General features: G+C 37.8%; 1 pseudogene across 1 annotated transcript in view; it reads right to left on the bottom strand.

The window, feature by feature from the left end:
- The window catches only part of LOC149792157 (uncharacterized), a 98,928-nt pseudogene that overhangs the window by 24,887 nt on the left and 60,105 nt on the right, over positions 1 to 13,936 (bottom strand). The window contains exon 8 of the transcript XR_016423313.1: positions 6,726 to 6,888. The product of XR_016423313.1 is annotated as an uncharacterized LOC149792157 (transcript). The remainder of the gene's footprint in view (positions 1 to 6,725; positions 6,889 to 13,936) is intronic.

Genomic DNA, 13,936 nt, shown 5'->3' with positions numbered 1-13,936 from the left:
CTCATTGCCGATCTTATCAGCCAATTGGCGGGCGATTCTCTTACAGAATTATTTTTTACAGGCTTCAACTTTGAAACAACTTGACATCTCTGATATGTCATTGTTGTGGATCTTGATTTTTATATGCAACATCATGAACATGGCATGCTTGATCAATCACATTCACTGGATATTATCCTGGTTTTGGTTGATTTTTTCATCAAGTCTAATGTTGAGTTTCAGGACCACATAAATTACATACCGGAAGATGTTTCTCACTAGGATACTTAGCCCATGGAGTTCCTGGTAATCTTCCAAGTGCCTTAGCAATATCACCGCCATTTGACATCTCACAAGGCAACACAAATTTGCATTTTTTTGTACCTCATTTCATGCAAGTACCTGTCAGTGCATGTCAATGATTCGTTTGTTGCTTTTAATCCACTAGTATCAGTGACTTTTTGCATCGAACACAGTATAAACTCTTCTTATCATATGAATGTAACTGACTTCTCAGCAATGTGTGAGCAGGAGCCAGTTAATCATCAATCGGCTGGCTATTAGTGCCATTATCACTGGTCCATCTGGGTCTGGTAAAACTGAGTTGCTACTCAAAATGATAATAAGATGGCTCAAACTTTACTTATCCATAGAAGACCAATGATGCTATAATGTTCATAAGGAATTTAATGAAAATGTAAAAGGTCTGGAAAAAGATGACAATGATGATAATGTTATTAAATTTATCACTGACACGGAAGATGCACCATCAGTCGATGATCTTAATGGGGATATCAACAATCTAGTGGTATATGATGATGTTATGCTCGACAAACAAACAAATCCATCCAGAATGTTTTCACAAAGCAGGCACAAACACATGGACATAATTTACGGCACACAGAAATACTCTAAAATTCCCAAGGTTATCAGGGACAACTGCAATCTTTTGGATGTCTATAATGGCGTTGATACTCACACTCTGAGGAATATCCACATGACAAACAAGTCCACCAAGGGAGTTCCCCAAAAGTTGGAACAAAATGTCTGCTATGGATTGGTGGAGTGACCATCCTGTAGGGGCCGTCTTCCTATTCCTTAACACCAAAATGTTCTTCTCTGCTGGTAATAATAATGAGTATTCCTTCGGAAATTGCCCAGAAAAAGGAGGTTCCAAACATCCATGCAGAGAGAAGGTGCATCTGTGCCTCCATTTCTCTTGATATACACTACCACTTACCTGTTGTTGTCAGAGACCACCATGCAGTAACCTCGTATTTGGTGAATGCACAACTGAAGGCCCGAGGGTTTATTTTCCTGAGACCATAACCATTGAAGAATCAGTCCATCTGGTTCTTCATCAGTGCCCCACCCTGAAACTGACACATCTGTAAACAGGTAATGGGGATGAGGGTGGAAGGGGACCCTGGCCAGAAACCAGTCCTGATTTGTATACCAATTCAGGTGATGTTGGAAATCCCAACCCAGAGAAATCAGATCATGCATGGTGTACCTGTGCAGTTTTCAATTGGCTAAAAGAAGAAACTGATAAACACACAAGTGTAATCTGCCTAGGGTAATCAGATCCATTGTAGAGTTCAAAGCACCCTGCTGGGAGAGAAGATCTCCAACGAGAGAGAGAGAGAGAAAAAGAGAGAGAGAGAAAAAGAGAGAGAGAGAGAGAGACGCTGACTAACCCTCCATTTGTACTGACCAACCCAGGACTCAACAGGCAACTCCTATCTGATGGAAGGTCAAATACATAATCTGATAGACTTAGATCTGAGCCCTCCCTTTGTCAGGGGCTGGATATTGTTGCTGGGACTGAAAGGGTGATCTTATTCCCCTTATAGGGGGGCTTCAATCACATTCAGCTCTAAATGAGCTATGGGTCAGTGGAGGTTGCTGCTTCCTCCTTGCAGGCTAAGTTGCTCTCTGCATGTGGAATGTGAGAGGGTGCTGCTCCTTTTCGAGGGGAAAATGCAACTTACCATTGGTCCTAATGGTAAAGAGGCAGTGCTGTTCTTCCCTCCTATTATAAAATATCAGAAGATTTGAGGATTATGAAGGACTGGTTCTTTGCCGAGACAGAGGTAACTTACATTTACTGATTAATCTTTTTACAATTTTCACATATGGAATGATCAAAGTGGATATAAATGTTATAAGTATAGCCATAAATTAATATGGTTGTTTAAAAATTAGCCATGGTTTTGCTTTAGATTTTACTTAAATATATAACTCAACCTCTTGCTGCAAACAATGGTACCTACACCACTAGACCATTATTAAATACTATGACCTCCTTTGTGGCAAACAACACTATATCAAAACTTATTTTTGCCTTCCACAATTCAACTGTGGAACCATGGGCACCTGAACATAGGGGTGCAGGGTGGGGGCAGGAGCAGTTGGTCAGGTAACAATTTAAATTTAAAGTCTTTCACCATAAATAAGCAAACAGATTAAAACAAAACAACAGTTCTTTGAAATTTGAATAAATGTATATGTGCATAACATGGTTATATGCATCAAATCGATGCAAATACCAATAAATATTTGTGTTCCCTTGATTTTTTAAGAGCCTTCCTTTGTGTCTTGCAGCTCATTGGATACATTAGTGTATTGCGGAATTTAGTGAGTGCAACTACTGTTTGCCATAAAACTTAATTAGTACAACATACTGATATACATCATCATCATCATCAAACCCATGAGGTCGTTGGGCACCACGGTCAACTTTACAACCAATTCTCTCCATCTTTCCCTGTTCTCTACTGCTCTTTGGGAATATCCAAATCCCATGCCTGTCCACTCCTTAATGTTGTCTTCCTACCTCTTTTTCTGTCTGCCTCTTCTTCTGCACCCTTGCACTGTGCCTTGCAAAACTGTTTTTACCAGTCCAGATGATCCTGAGACATGACTGTACCACTTCAGTTTGTGCTTTTTTACAGTGGTCAATATGTCTTCATTGAATCCACTGGTTCATTGGATCCTGTTGTGGACTTCTTCATTGGTTACATGGTCAATGTATGAGATGCCCAAGATCTTGTGGCAACATTACATTTCGAAGGTTTGAATCCTTCCTTGTAGATCTGATGCAAGCATCCATGTTTCACAAGCATATAGAAAGATGGATATGACAATCGAGCACATTAGCCTTATTTTGGAACCAAAAGCAATGTTGGTATCTTTCCGTATTTGTCTCAACCGTGTTATTGCTGCTGTTGTCTGGACAATCCTGCAAAGCAGTTCTGGTTTGGAGCCTTCATCTGTGATAATTAATGTAAAGTACTTGAAGCTTGTGACTCTTTCCAGCTTTTGTCCACTGACCTTTATTTCTGCACTGATGCCATTGGTGTTGTTTGTCATCAGTTTTTTTTTTTGCACTAATCTCCATGCCATATGCTGTGGTGGTTGTGTCGAGGCACTCAACCAAGTCAGCCAGTTCTTTTCATCTTTTGCTAAACCATCAAAATCATCTGTGAAGTGAAGGTTGGTGATTGTGCTTCCTCTGATGCTAATAGTACCCTTGTGGTCATGCAATGCATCCTCCATGATTGTTTCCAGGAAAATCTTGAAGAGTGTAGGTGGTCATGCAATGAATCCTCCATGATTTTTTCCAGGAAAATGTTGAAGAGTGTAGGTGACAGTATACATTCCTGTTTGACTCAACAGTTGTTCGAAACCAATCTTCTCTGCTGCGATTGATGAGGACAGCACTGGTGGCTTTGTCACAGAGGTGCTCAACAACCTGCACCAAGTCTGAGTTGATGTTTTACTTCCTCATAGTTGCCCATAAGGCTGCATGCTATAGCCTATCAAAGGCCTTTTTGAAATCTATAGAAACGTAGCATAGATTCTGCTGATGCTGAAGTTATTTCTTGCACAGGAGTCTGAGATTGAAGATTTGTTCTGTGGTGCTCCTTCCTGCTCAGAAGCCTGCCTGCTCTTCAGCAATAATTTTCTCTGCTTGAGGCTTTAGTCTGTGTTGAATTATCCTCAGCATGATTTTGCTCGGGTGACTGATCAGACTGATGGTTCTGTAGTTTTGGCATAGCTGTAGGTTTCCTTTCTTGGAGAGCATGATGACCAAGGATAGAGTCCATGAGGTGAGCCATTCTCCTGTCTGTCATATCTTGTTGCAGATTGTTGTCAGGACTGTGACAATCTCTTCTCTTCCTGCTTGAATGATCTCTGCTGGTATGTTGTCAACGCCAGCTGACTTTCCTTTCTTAAGTGACCTAACTGCAATATTTCTACTTGCTCATGAAGAATGTGGTTGTCATCAATTTCTTCTGCCTGAGGGCAATTTAGTACCACTGGATCTCCTTGGGTCTTATGATTGGACAATTCTGAGCAGATTTCTGTCCATCGCTTGAGGATCTTTTGATCTTTGCTGGGTCATTTTTACCTGATTTGTCTCGGATGCTGGTAGTTTTCCCTTGTTTATGGAATGTGAGATCTTTCACCAGTTAATATGCCATTCTGCTGTCATTTCTACTCAGACTGTCTTTAATGTTTCAGCATTGTCTTTCTATCCAGGATTCCTTTGCCTTTTTCATGCTTTTCCTGATCATGTTCTTTATCTCTCTGTATTTTCTAGCTCCTTCGTGATCTCTTTTTCCCTTTTTCAGTTCTCTTCTAGTGTCGCATAGTTCAAGGACATCTGTTGTGACTCAAGGTTTCTTTGTTCGACAGTATTTGCTAATGATCTCGCTAGCTGAGCTAGTCACAGCTGTGTTGAATGTGGTTCTTAAGGACTTGGCTGTCCAGGGTAATCAAAGGTGCAAATGTACCACCTATCATTGCTTGGAAGGCTTCTGTGACTTTTGGATCTTTCGATTTTTCAAGGTCAAATATGATTATTGGTTGGTTAGGCTTTTTGTTCATTTTCAGGTGGAGGTGAAACATTGTCATTAATAAATCATGGTCACTTCCAATATCTGCTCCTGGAAAACTTCGTGTTCTGGTGATATTCAGTCCTGTGCAAAATCATTTTTTTCACCAAGATGTACTCAATCTCGTTGTGATGTTGTCCATCTGGACTGTGCCAGGTCCATCTTCTAGATGCTGTGTGAGTGCCAAATGTGTTGGCTAGCACAAGATTGTTGTAGGCAGCAAACTCCAAGAGCATGAGTCCTCTTTCATTTGTTTCTACATTGCACAAGGGTCCACATGTGCTTTGCCAGTTTTTCTGTGAATCAACTCCCACCTCTGCATTCTAGTCTCCTTGTACAAATAGAATGTCCTTCTTGGGTGAGTTGCCAGTGTACTGATATACACAAGCTTCAGAACCGTTGCACACTCTATTTTACTGTAGAACCGTTACCATCATTGGGTAGTGATATGATATGCGGAAGAGTGGTGAGTACTTTCAGGACATAGCTTTATATACCACTGTTTTCCTTTATCACTTTTGCATTTTCTACCAAGTCTCTTGACTTGGGTAGATTTAAATTAACAATTTAATTGGATGAAGATTACAGCTTTTCTTAATGTTTATATATACTAGGACTCTTTTGCCAACCAAATCTCTTTCACATCTCAGTGCATTCTTTCTGTCCTGCATAGATAAAAATGATCAATTATACTAATCTCTGATGTTCTTTTTACAGATTAAACTGATTGATGGTCACTGCATTTTTATCAACACAACAAAGTTAGCAATCATCCGAAAGAAGGGCAAAATATTGACAGCAATAGGGAAGAAATGTGACAAAGTCCCAATACCAGAGGAATTTCTGACTCCAATAAAGTGTGTGTATAAGATGCTAATATTTTTTCATGTAATACACATGATACATATGCAATTCAGACTTTAAAATTTATCATCCAATAAGTTTTTTAAAAAAATAAAAATTGAAAACCAAGTTCTGAATTTCTGTATCTATTGGAAATGTACATAATTAAGAAAAATGTATTCTAGAAGTTCAGTCAAAATTTGGAATACATGATGTGACTCTAAGGCATTTCATCAATATTGCAGTTGATCTGTTTGCTACTGGACTGGTAGCTCAGTTCGTACAACAATTAAACTCATAGCCCAAGGGATGTGTTTTCAGACTGGGCTGGCTGCCTAAGTGTGTTCTTGAGAAGACAGTTGGTTTCTATTTTCACGGTGTGAAATAAACACTAATTTGAAAAAAGTGCCATCAAATCCAAACAACAATTATGTACCTTGCCTTTACCTTGACAAATGAATCTACAAAATCCACCTTAGAATATCTCAAATGCTGTAACCAGAAAAAAACGTTGTACCACATTTTTCTTTTCCATTTCAGGTTTCATTTTTCAACAGTTCAAAACAAAGCCAGCTACTTAAATTCAGTGGTCAACAGGAAGTGCATCAATTCAAAGAGAACAATCTTGAAGGGAAAATACTGTTGCAGACTGGCATATGAATGTGTATACATGAAGCAGTAATGTTAATTACATGTTTTGTTTGCTTTGAATTTTCTGAAACTGAAGAATGGTCTTCATGTGAAGCCAGTCTCCTGCAGAATCTGTCATGATGATCTTTAATAACTTTCATTGTATAATGCATGTGATGTATTAAATATAACTGCTATGTCATAAAACCACAAACAAAAAATAAAACCTTTATGCAGGATGCTGCATGCCAGGTTAAAGCTGAAATGTGTTATTGGATTTTAAAAAGTTCAAAATACCCCGGTAGTAACTGTTGACCAGCACAAGATGGATTACAAACTGAAAGATAACAACATACACTCAATAAAACCAACCTATGCCCTTGGCAACTCTTTCCTCTTCTCCTTCCAAAATGTCTTTTAAATCTCCTTGTTTGGCCAGGACCAAACATTCCTTAAACTTTTCATAGGTATCCTGATCTCTTTGCTGAATTCGTTGTATAAGCCCCATTTTCTTGTCTGATGGTGCTCCATACTCCTACAAAATAATACAATGGAATCACTGTTAAGTGATTTTGAATTTAAAAACAAACTGCTTAAAAATTAAAACAAGTCCAGGCATAACAAACAAAAATTAAATAAGGACTTAAATTTGTCTGGAAATAGACCAATCAAAATGTCCTGTCTTCACCTGAACTTCAAATATATTTTGGTAAAATTGAACTAGAATCAGTACAAAAAAGCAAATTCAAAACAGATTTTTCCACGTTTCCCACTGCAAAAAATAATTATCTTCCACTGAAGGCTTTTCACAATGAATACAAGAAGCAATGAAGTGTTGATGATGAGTGAAATCATGTTAAAATTGCTACTAGTCATAAATGATCATTTTAAAGAGAAATAAAAAGAACAGTCAAATGCAAAACATTTAACACTTTTAAAAATTAAGAATGATGATTTTTACTAAATTTACTGTCAATAATGCAAATATCTAGACATCATCAGGGGTCATGCTACCAGGCAAAGTGGGCAACTAAGTAACCTAAAAATTTAAAACTTTGCATTTTCTGTTAGGAAAGCGAAAATGATTTTGCCATGTGATTTTTTTATGTACATTGAGAGACTAGGTTTTGAGAAGCTTCCTTGCCTTAGTGAGTTATTTCTGGTTTTATGTTGCAGCTGAAAGTGAAATGTAGACATCAAGCCATCAAATAGCTGGTGATGCTTCAATTGCACCAACAAATAATAATAATAATAATAATAATAATGAGGACTTTGTATAGTGCTTAATCTTTAGAAGCTCTAAGAGCTTTATAACATTAGACAACACATATAAGATGAAAAACATATAATGATATGATTGCAAAAACAAACACCATGAAATTAGAAAACATAAAAAAACATGCTGAGAATATTTAAGATAAGAAACATTATTAGGTCTTTAAGTTTTTTCTTGCAGTCGAAATAAGTGAGTTTTGAGAGCCCTCTTGAATGTGATCACTGTGTCTTTGTGTCTAAGTTCAGTGGGCAATTCATTCCACGTTGCTGGGCCCTGGTATGCAAAAGAATGCTGTCCATATGACTTTTTATAGTGGGAATAATGAGTATATGATTGTCAAAAGAGGAGCGTAAGTATCTTGCTGGTGTGTACACATGGGTGAGGTCAGATAGGTATGTTGGACTAGAGTCTGTCACTGAAATGTAGCACAGAGAACAAATTTTGTGTTTGATTCTGGATCGAATGGATAGCAAGCGTCAGGTACAGAGCAGCAGGGAGGTGTGCTCTGATCATGGTACACTAAATATGATCTGAGCAGCTGTGTTTTGAACTTTTTGAAGATTTTGGAGTAGATATTGAGATGAACCAGACAGAATTGAGTTACAATAGTCCAGTCTTGAAAGTTCTAATAAACATACAAGTGTTTTAGTGGCATCAACTGAAAGATATTTGCGAATGGAGCTGATGCATCTCAGCTCAAGATATGCAGCCTTGCATATGTTCATGACATGTTGGTGCAATGTGAGAGTACTGTCCAGAGTAACACCTAGGTTTCATAATGATTGTGTGAATTTAATGTTGGTGTTGCTGATATTTATTGTTTGAGGTAAAGGATGTGAAAGAGAAAGTCTTTGTGTTGTAATCAGAATGGCCTCAGTTTTATCATCATTCATCTGCAGCTTGTTACATGTCATCCATGATTTCACATCAGAAATGCACCTCTCTACACCTTGGATGGTAGCATCAACTTCAGTTGGGTGGCTAGATTTGCATATTTGGGTGTCATCAGCGTACAATTGGTGAGACACTGGATGATGCTTTATGACACTTGAGAGTGAATGAGTGTATAGAATGAAGAGAACAGGTCCAACAACCGACCCCTGTGGAACACAACATAGATCAACTGGGCTGGAGTGTATTACATTTTCAGACACAATTCGTGTCCTGTTGACCAAGTAGGACTTGAACCACAGTAAGGCATTGTGTCAAATGCTGCAGACAAATCAAGGAGGGTGAGGAGTGTAATCTTTCTGCTATCCAAAGCAAAGAGAATGTCATTAACTACTTTTAGAAGAGTAGTTTCATTACTGTGGCAAGGGCGATATGCAGATTGTACAGTGCTAAAAAGACTGTTTGAATTCAGAAGAGATACAAGCTGGGATAGAATAACCTTTTCTAAGATTTTTTTATATGAATGGGAGATTAGAAACTGGGCGGTAGTTCTTTAAATCATTATGGTCTAGTGGTGGTTTCTTCAGCAGAGGCTTTACAATGGCAGTTTTAAAAAATGATGGGAATTCCCCGGATGAGAGAGAGGTATTAATAACATAAGTTAGTGAAGGCAATACTGGACCTAAGCACTCAAGCAGCAGTGATGTTGGAATTGGATCAAGTTCACATGACTTTGGTGCACTCTTCATCAGGATTGTAGATACAAAATCCATTGAGACATGTTCAAATGCTGCTAATGGTTGCCACTCAAATTCTGTATCCCAACTGTATGGTGATGATGAGTCAATTGAAATTGTGGTGTCAAGTTTATCTCTAATGGTTTGTACTTTGTCACGGAAGAAATTTGCAAACATGTCCGGAAGGTTGACTGGAGAGAAAGTAGTTGGAAGTGGTGTGGATTTGTTCCTTGACATTAGCTTGTTAGTAATCTCAAAGAACTTTTTGCAGCTGGAACTTTCCATGATCTTAGTAGTGCAGTGGGCTTATTTCGCTGCATGGACTCTATTTGTGACATTCTTCTTATCGGCTTCATAGGTCTGCTTATGAATAGTGATTCTGGTGGAAAGCCAAGGTCTTTCAGCTTTATGGCGGTCTCTTTTAGCAGTGAGAAGCTGGTCCCTAACACTACTATACCATGGAGAACACTTTTGAATTGATACTCTGCGCTTAGTAGCTGGGGCATGTCTGTCGAGCAATAAACGCAGGCAGTTATCAAGTTGTTCTACTGTAGGAGGTAAGCAATTTGTTAGATTTGCTTGGATGTCATGCATTACTTTGGTTCTATTTATCATACAGAGGTTTCTCTTAGAAGCAGATAAAGGTCGAGGGTTAGGGACTGATACGTCAAGATGGCATATAATGCAGAGGTGATCTGATGCAAGTTCATGGGATACCAGGGAGGACTGTAGAATGTTATCATCTGGTCTATGAAGAATCCAGTCTAAAATGTGACCATGTTTATGGGTGGGTTGGTTAGCTCTTGCACATTCAGAGGCATGTGTTCAATAGCTGATTGACCTTTAACCCTTTCCTGAGTCAGCTACAGCAGAGAAGTGTTTTATATGTCTCTGGTTATAGCAATTATCACTGGCCAATTTCCACAAGTTAACACTCATATTTAAACAGCAATTGTGTTTTAAAAACAGAATCAGTGACCTGAAGATTTCAAATGCCATGTGTACATAATTTTCTTCATAAAATCAGTTTGAACCGCAAGTGAACCTTGTCGGGGAAATAATGAGTCATCATGGTGTCTGGGAAGTACCACTGTTAGATTGTCTGTTTTTATAAACATCTGATCAAATATATTAAGGAAAATATTAAACTCATAGAAAGCAATATCTAAGTACTATTTTATTCAAGATTTAGCACACAAATGCAATTATGCAGATCCCAACATATGGGACAATACTATTGTTGTGGAATTGGAGTAGCACTTGTTGTGAATATACAGAACAAAATACTCTTTAACCAATGCCTGGTGTTACTATTTTAAGTAGACAAATAATAATACCATAAATCTATCAATGGATAGTTGTAACGAAGCTAGAACATGAGTGGTTAAAATTAAGAAAGCCCCTCTTTCCAAAAATAGATGCACTTATATGTTGGCAGTTTCAATTCTGTTGGAAAATGTTTAGTTAATTCATAAAATGACTTTAATGGTTCAGTGTGTTATCTCTGGATAGTTACGGTAAAGTTTTACTGGCAACAAAGAAATCGAGACAAACAAAATGTTATGAAGACAAACGCATTGACTCTCATGTACATGTTACTGGAGTTGTTGCAAACAAGTTAACACATCTTTTCAACTGATATGTTAAAGTGAACTTTCATAAAGTAAAACTAAATTCTTGTTTAAGGAGAGCTGATTAAGCATTTCTGTTAACTAGCAATTACAATACTGTAATCTAATTACTCACGTCAGTTACAATTCATTACAATGTATAGCTTCTGCAGTGCTCTTAAGTCATGTGGTCAAAATACACTGTTCAACATTGAATACAGATGAGTCTGACATGTCAGTTTTATTAAATGATGTAGTTGTAAATGGTCAACTTTGCATTACCCAACAAAAACTTTGTGTGAAGCAAGCAATTTGATAAGGTTCATTGCATACTACTAGCATGGTATTAGAGGTGGTGTTTTACCCACGAAAGGCACCAGTCAATTAGAGATAACATATGGTTTGTAACAGAATCCTGCCTATTCAGCAAATAAACAAGCTGTTCCAGGAGCAACAGACTTTAACCTATAGTGAACATGGTTCTATACTGAAAGCAATACTGGCCACCAGAGCAAGGCCGCAAACTCTACTAAAACCATGCCCAGTGCCATAACAATAGGTCACACCAACCCAGCATAGACCACTGCTAAAACAAGTTCCAAGTGCCAGACTCAACCTCCAACTTGCACCCAATGACCATTACCAAAATCATCCACCCTGGCACCAGGTCAGGCTGCCAAACACATGGGAAAAACTACAACACCCTGGTGCAGGCTGGACATTGCCCAAATTTGTGACCACAACAGCATGAAATTTAGCCTTATGCTAACAGCTCAATTTGAAAAAGCCATGCCAGGCCACAGACTATGTCCATAGCGGTACCACCACTGCCATGTAGCCAAATGAGGTCAAGCTAGTGGTCTCCAAAGTCAATGCCATGATCCAAACATATATTGAAAATTACTTGCACAAGGGTTCTAGCTGGCATTTTTGCAAAGTGTGTGAAACCAGAACTACCAAGCTTGCAATACTGCCTGTTTCAAGGGCAGAACTACATACCAATACCAGAGTGTATTCCATCATGATATGTTATCAATGAGAAAAATACAAACAATGTTTTTAACATGGGCATTTGGAGGATGCCATGGGTTACCCAATGACATTTTGTATATAGCCACAAGGCTGCACTCAAAGCTACAGCACCACTGGTCCATACCATATGACCAGATCTGCATGCTGCTGATCACATCCTGTCAGGCAGTGGGATGATGCAACTGCTGATAAACTTCCTGATGCATTGGATACAATTTGACAAGCTGTACATTGTTATGCTGATGCAGGAAACCAAAAATGCTATGATTTTCAAAATCAGCAACATTGCCATCTGCAAGTTATGTCACTAGGCCCAGCCACCAGTAGTATCCATATATCTGAAACAGTACTATAAGACCAAATATCACACTCATCTCTAGCACAGAGATGGCCCCAAGCCCTGACCACCTGGACTGTATCAAACACAACACCACAAAGCTGGGGGAGCAGAAAAACTCCACCAGTCTATTCAGCCACACAAAACAAAACAAATGCCAATGTGATGTATCTTGCCCAGTACTGTACCCACTTCCAAAAGGTGTGACCTGCAATAATGTCAGCATGGAAATCTTCATAAAGTACAAGTGACAGGTAGTACGTATCAGTCTTAAATCAGACATATAAAATACAAGTGACAGGTTGTATATTACTCTTAAATCCATCATATAAAGTAAAAGTGACAGGTTGTATATCACTCTTAAATCCATCATATCAAGAACAATTGACAGGTTGTATATCACTCTTAAATCCATCATATAAAGTACAAGTGACAGGTTGTATATCACTCTTAAATCCATCATATAAAGTACCAGTAATAGGTTGTATATCACTCTTAAATCAGACACATAAAGTACAAGTGACAGGTTCTCTGTATTTGCTTTAAATCAGACATTTAAAGTACAAGTGACAGGTTGTATATCACTCTTAAATCCATCAAAAAAAGTACAAGGGACAGGTTGTATGTCACTCTTAAATCCATCATATAAACTACAAGAAATAGGTTGCATATCACTCTTTAGTCTGACACATAAAGTACAAGTGACAGGTTGTATGTATCACTCTTAAATCAGACATTTAAAGAACAAGTGACAGGTTGTATATCACTCAAAAATCCATCATATAAAGTACAAGTGACAGGTTGTATATCACTCTTAAATCCATCATATAAAGTAAAGTAATAGGTTGTTTATCGCTCTTAAATTCATCATATAAAGTACGAGTGACAGGTTGTATATCACTCTTAAATCCATCAAATAAAGTACAAGTGAAAGGTTGTATATTACTCTTAAATACATCATATAAAGTACAAGTGACAGGTTGTATATCACTCAAAAATCCATCATATAAAGTACAAGTGACAGGTTATATATTAATCTTACATCCATCATATAAAGTACAAGAGACAGGTTGTATATCACTCTTAAATCCATCATATAAAGTACAAGTAATAGGTTGTATATCACTCTTAAATCCATCATATAAAGTACAAGTGACAGGTTGTGTATCGCTCTTAAATTCATCATATAAAGTGCAAGTGACGGGTTGTATATCACTCTTAAATCCATCATATAAAGTACAAGTGACAGGTTGTATATCACTCTTAAATCCATCAAATAAAGTACAAGTAAGGGGTTGTATATCGCTCTTAAATCAGACACATAAAGTACAAGTGACAGGTAGCATGTATCAGTCTTAAATCAGACATATCAAGTACAAGTGACAGGTTGTATATCACTCTTAAATCCATCAAATAAAGTACAAGTAATAGGCTGTATATCAATCTTAAATCCATCAAATAAAGTACAAGTTATAGGTTGTTTATCACTCTTAAATCCATCGTATCAAGTACAAGTGACAGGTTGTTTATCACTCTTAAATCCATCATATAAAGTACAAGTGACGGGTTGTATATCGCTCTTCAATCCAACATATAAAGAACAAGTGACAGGTTGTACATCGCTCTTAAATCCATCATATAAAGTACAAGTTATAGTTTGTACATCGCTCTTAAATCCATCATATAAAGTACAAGTGACA

This window comes from Sinohyriopsis cumingii, chromosome 9, assembly GCF_028554795.1.
Source record: "Sinohyriopsis cumingii isolate HCF-2022 chromosome 9, ASM2855479v2, whole genome shotgun sequence".
NCBI classification, from domain to species: domain Eukaryota; kingdom Metazoa; phylum Mollusca; class Bivalvia; order Unionida; family Unionidae; genus Sinohyriopsis; species Sinohyriopsis cumingii.
The sequence above is the reverse complement of the archived record's forward strand: the minus strand, read 5'-3'. Positions and strand labels throughout refer to the sequence as shown.